The sequence below is a fragment of the Helianthus annuus genome, chromosome 17 (genome assembly GCF_002127325.2).
Source record: "Helianthus annuus cultivar XRQ/B chromosome 17, HanXRQr2.0-SUNRISE, whole genome shotgun sequence".
Lineage (NCBI taxonomy): Eukaryota > Viridiplantae > Streptophyta > Magnoliopsida > Asterales > Asteraceae > Helianthus > Helianthus annuus.
The window spans coordinates 10,849,543-10,855,542 of record NC_035449.2 but is presented as its reverse complement, the minus strand read 5'-3'; positions in this window follow the sequence as shown (position 1 = coordinate 10,855,542).

Genomic DNA, 6,000 nt, shown 5'->3' with positions numbered 1-6,000 from the left:
ATGAAGATCATGTCTGGACGAATTAACATGACTCAAGCCCAGCTAGAGGCTCTCGTTCAAGCTCAAGTTGCTGCGGCACTTGCAGCTGCACAAGCAGGTCAACACGCGCAGCAACCTGTCTGCACCTTCAAGAACTTCATGGACTGTCGTCCAAGCATATTCAGTGGCACCGAGGGGGCAGTGGGACTCCTCCATTGGTTTGAGAAGCTAGAGTCAGTATTTGAAATGTGCGAATGCCCTGAGGCTCGCAGGGTCAAGTATGCCACTGGCACGTTGGAAGGGATTGCGCTCACCTGGTGGAACGCGCAAGTACAGATCCTAGGGTTGGCAGCTGCTAACGCCACACCTTGGGAGGATTTCAAGGAATTGATTAAGCGTGATTACTGCACGCGAGACGACATTCACAAGCTGGAGAATGAGCTATACCACTTGAAGATGACGGGGTCAGAGATTGAGGCTTATACGAAACGGTCAAATGAACTGGCCATCTTGTGTCCAACGATGGTGGACCCTCCAGTTAAGCGCATTGAGTTGTATCTCAAGGGGCTTGCGCCAGAGATTCAGAGCCACGTGACGTCGGCTAACCTCAACAATATCCAAGACATTCAGCGTCTTGCCCACCGACTCACCGATCAGGCAGTGGATCAGAACAAGCTGCCAAAACGCATCAGTGCTACTACTACTGCTGTCACTACATCTGCTACTCCCAGTGATAACAAGAGAAAATGGGAGGGGGATTCCAGCAAGGGATCAGTTTCTGTTCAGTCTCAAGCACAGCAGCGTCGCACCAACGACTACCAGAGTCCGAATCAGCAATCATCAGGTAGTCAGGGGCAGAGTGGATATCGGGGAATTCACCCGTGGTGTAACAGGTGCAACAAACACCACAGTGGAAGGTGTCGCAGGGAGCGTTGTCAAAGATGCCTCAAGCCGGGCAATGAGGCTAAGGATTGTAGAAGCTCACGGCCAGCGAATCAGAACCAGCAACTCCCACCGCCAGCTCCACAGAACCAGCAGCAGCAGCCACAGCGTGGAAACCGGGGATGTTTCAAGTGTGGGGCTGAAGGTCACTACAAACGTGATTGCCCTCAACTGAACCAGAACCAGAATCGCAACAACAACAATCAGGGCAACGGGAACAATAACAACAACGGGGGAAACAACAACAACAATGGCAACGAAGCTCGGGGTCGTGCTTTTGTGCTAGGTCGGGGTGACGCAGTGAATGATCCCAATGTGGTTATGGGTAAGTTTCTACTCGACGATATTTATGTTACTGTTTTGTTTGATTCGGGTGCTGATACAAGTTATATATCGCTAAAAGTCAGTAAATTGTTAAAACGTGCACCAACACTCTTACCCACCAAACACGTCGTAGAATTAGCTAATGGTAAGAGTCTAGAAGCCACGCAAGTAGTCAAGGGTTGTAGTATTGTTTTAGCCGGTCAACCATTCTCCATCGATCTTATTCCCATAGTCTTGGGAAGCTTCGATATCGTTATTGGGATGGATTGGTTATCCCAACATCAGGCAGAAATCATATGCAGCGAGAAGATCATTCGTATTCCCCGTTCTGGTCAAGAACCACTTGAAGTTCAAGGCGACAAGAGTGGTGCTGTGGTTGGCATCATCTCTTTCTTAAAGGCGCAGAAATGTTTACAGAAGGGGCACACTGCAATTTTGGCACTAGTTACTGATACATCAGCGAAGGAAAAGAAATTGGAAGACATTCCAGTTGTACGCGACTTCCCTCAGGTGTTTCCTGAAGATTTACCTGGATTACCGCCTCATCGTCAGGTTGAATTTCAAATCGAGCTTGCTCCAGGAGCAGCACCCATAGCTCGCGCACCGTATCGTCTAGCTCCATCAGAATTGGAGGAACTGTCAAGGCAGCTACAAGAGCTCTTGGAAAAGGGCTTCATTCGTCCAAGCTCATCGCCTTGGGGAGCTCCAGTACTTTTCGTGAAAAAGAAAGATGGCACCTTCAGGATGTGCATCGCCTACCGGGAACTGAACAAAGTGACGGTGAAGAACCGTTATCCTCTTCCGCGTATAGACGACTTATTCGACCAGTTGCAGGGGTCGAGTTACTACTCCAAAATAGACTTAAGGTCTGGGTACCATCAGCTGAGAGTCCGCGAGGAGGACGTCTCCAAAACCGCATTCAGAACTCGCTACGGTCACTACGAGTTTCTTGTCATGCCGTTCGGGTTAACGAACGCGCCTGCCGTATTCATGGATCTGATGAACAGGGTGTGCAAACCCTACTTGGACAAGTTCGTGATAGTTTTCATCGACGACATTCTGATCTACTCCAAGAGTCAGGAGGAGCACGAGCAGCATCTACGATTGATTTTGGAACTGCTACGAAAGGAGCAATTGTACGCCAAGTTTTCCAAATGCGACTTCTGGCTTCGTGAAGTCCACTTCTTAGGCCATGTGGTGAACAGGGATGGGATTCATGTTGATCCATCCAAGGTAGATTCGATCAGGAACTGGCCTGCACCGCGTACACCAACGGAAATACGCCAATTCTTGGGTTTGGCGGGATACTACAGACGATTCATCAAAGACTTTTCCAAGATCGCACAGCCGCTTACACTATTGACACAGAAGGGTGTCACCTATCGTTGGGGCAACAATCAAGAGACCGCTTTTCAGTACCTAAAGGATAGGCTTTGCAGCGCACCTATCCTCTCTTTGCCAGAGGGCACGGAAGACTTTGTAGTCTATTGTGACGCGTCGATACAAGCTCTTGGTTGCGTATTGATGCAGCGGGAGAAAGTTATAGCCTACGCTTCTCGTCAACTCATGGTTCACGAACGGAACTACACGACGCACGATTTAGAGCTGGGAGCTGTTGTTTTCGCGCTTAAGATATGGCGACACTACCTGTACGGCACCAGGTGCACGATTTACACCGATCACAGGAGTCTCGAGCATATCCTTAAGCAAAAGGATTTGAACATGCGTCAACGACGATGGGTTGAACTTCTGAATGATTACGAATGCGCCATCAAGTATCATCCAGGCAAAGCCAATGTAGTGGCTGACGCCCTCAGTCGGAAAGACACTCTACCTAGGCGCGTACGAGCTTTGCAGCTCACTATACAGTCCAGTCTTCCTGCACAGATACGAACTGCTCAGATAGAAGCACTAAAACCCGAAAACGTCAAAGCTGAAGCCTTACGCGGCTCAAGGCAACGAATGGAACAAAAGGAAGACGGTGCCTACTATGTAACGGGGCGTATTTGGGTCCCACTTTATGGCGGTTTACGAGAGCTTGTGATGGATGAAGCACACAAGTCTCGCTACTCGGTACATCCAGGTTCGGATAAAATGTACCATGACATCAGAACCACGTATTGGTGGCCTAGCATGAAGGCCCACATCGCTACTTACGTCGGCAAGTGTTTGACATGTGCAAAAGTCAAAGTGGAATATCAGAAACCAGCGGGCCTACTTCAGCAACCTAAGATACCACAATGGAAATGGGAAGAAATTTACATGGATTTTGTTACAGGCCTACCTAGATCTCAGCGTGGGAACGACACTATATGGGTGATCGTGGATCGACTCACCAAGTCTGCACACTTCCTGGCTATAAAGGAAACGGATAAGTTCTCCACTCTCGCAGACGTCTATCTTAAAGAAGTTGTTTCGAGGCACGGGGTGCCCACTTCCATCATTTCGGATCGGGATGCACGATTCACGTCAGAGCTATGGCAAGCGATGCACAAATCTTTCGGCTCACGGTTAGACATGAGCACAGCGTATCATCCTCAGACAGATGGACAGTCTGAGCGGACGATCCGAACTCTTGAAGACATGCTTCGGGCATGCGTTATTGATTTCGGCAACGGCTGGGAAAAGCACCTCCCTTTGGTGGAGTTCTCATACAATAACAGTTATCACACCAGCATACAAGCCGCTCCATTCGAGGCATTGTACGGACGTAAATGCCGGTCACCTCTCTGTTGGGCAGAGGTGGGGGATAGTCAGATTACGGGTCCAGAGATTGTAGTGGACGCCACAGAAAAGATTGCACAGATACGACAACGCATGGCGGCAGCACGCGACCGTCAGAAAGCCTACGCGGATAAGCGTAGGAAACCGTTGGAATTTCAGGTCGGGGACCGGGTTTTACTTAAAGTCTCACCCTGGAATGGTGTGGTTCGTTTTGGCAAACGGGGCAAACTAAATCCGTGGTATGTCGGACCATTCGAGATCATAGAAAGAATAGGCAAAGTAGCCTATAGACTGAACCTACCAGCGGAACTCGGGGCAGTTCATAATGTGTTCCACGTGTCGAATCTGAAGAAGTGCCTGTCAGATGAGACCCCCATAGTTCCTTTCAAGGAACTCACTATCGACGAGCGGTTGCAGTTCGTCGAGGAGCCAGTTGAAATCATGGACCGGGATGTTAAGGTCCTCAAAAACAAGAGAATCCTTCTTGTTCGAGTTCGTTGGAACTCCCGTCGTGGCCCAGAGTACACCTGGGAACGCGAAGATCAGATGACAGAAAAGTACCCCCAGTTATTCGGAACCAATGCAACCACTACTGATGCTGAAGCTACTACTGCGGAATTTCGGGACGAAATTCCAGATCAACGGGGGGAGGATGTGACACCCCAGGAAAACCAGTGAACGATAACTTACCTAGCTTCCTCAGTGAGTGCATACCAAATTTCGGGACGAAATTTCTTTTTAGTTGGGGATAATGTGACAACTCGTATTTCCAAACCGATCTTTGTACTTGTGTAACGCTACGTGCTTATGTGAAATATATTATTTAATGATTGTTATGACTATGTGCATTGTGTTATGTAATGTGTGTGTATATTTAACGGCCCGAACCGCACAACACGAATTGATCGCACAAGCCCATTTGGGCCACACCTTGTAATCGGACACCATAGGGCAGCCGAGTTGGGCTCGGCCCACTCCCCTTATACGCAAACAAACACTCTCTAGGGACTTGTTTTCTCATTTTGTTGCAAAACATAACACACACAAGTCACAAAACCCTAGCTCTCCTCTCTCTCTCTCTTTCGCAAACCGAAGGCAGCCAAGAATTCCTCTCTCTCGAAGATCATACCTTGAATCGGATCACCCTCTTAATCGGTTAGTGTGCTTATAATTGTTTCATGATTGATTGATTATGTTGTTGAATGATTTGTGTACTAATAATCGGCCCACATGTATGCATTGAATGATGTTCTTGTGAATCGATTAGAATGATAATCGGCTATCATGTATTGATTCGGATTGTATTTGATGATGCTTGTTAGATTGGCTATTATGTTATAAGTTTTCGGATTGTTACACAAAGATTTGGATGTATTAAGTGTTTGGATCGGATAGTTTAATATTGTAAGTTGCTTGATTTCCTTGAACATGATTTAGGGTTCATAAGAATTGGATGTTAACAACCTTGTTTGATCGAAATCCATCATGTGTTGAAACTGTTAGATGTTAATTGATAGGATGTAAAATTGGAAACTGATAAATTATTTGTAACCGAATTTGCTTGATTATTGGGATGATTGAACTGGTCGCACAAGACATTCTGAGCGCACAAGACTAGTCACTCGCACAAGGAGTCTAGTCGCACAAGGGGTCCCTAATCGCACAATGTCACATATAAATGTTATCAGTTGGGCCGAACCAGCCCCAATCACAAACGCACAAACTGTTGGGCCGGACAGCCCAAGTGTCAAGTCGCACAAAGCTACTGGACCACACAAGTGTTATGATTGTAACTGTTGGGCCGGATGGTTAATTGGGCTGGACTCGTCCGATCGCACAATCCAATTCGGATCGCACAAGGCTCTTGCATGGGCCGAGACCTTTATGTTGGACTTCTTATATGTTGGGCCGGGTATAGTTTGGGCTTAGACACTTAGATCGCACAAGATGGTTGGGCTCGCACAAGCTCAATGGCCCAACCATCCGACTCGCACAAGTTGAGAATGTTATGTTATGATTTCTACGTGGTTT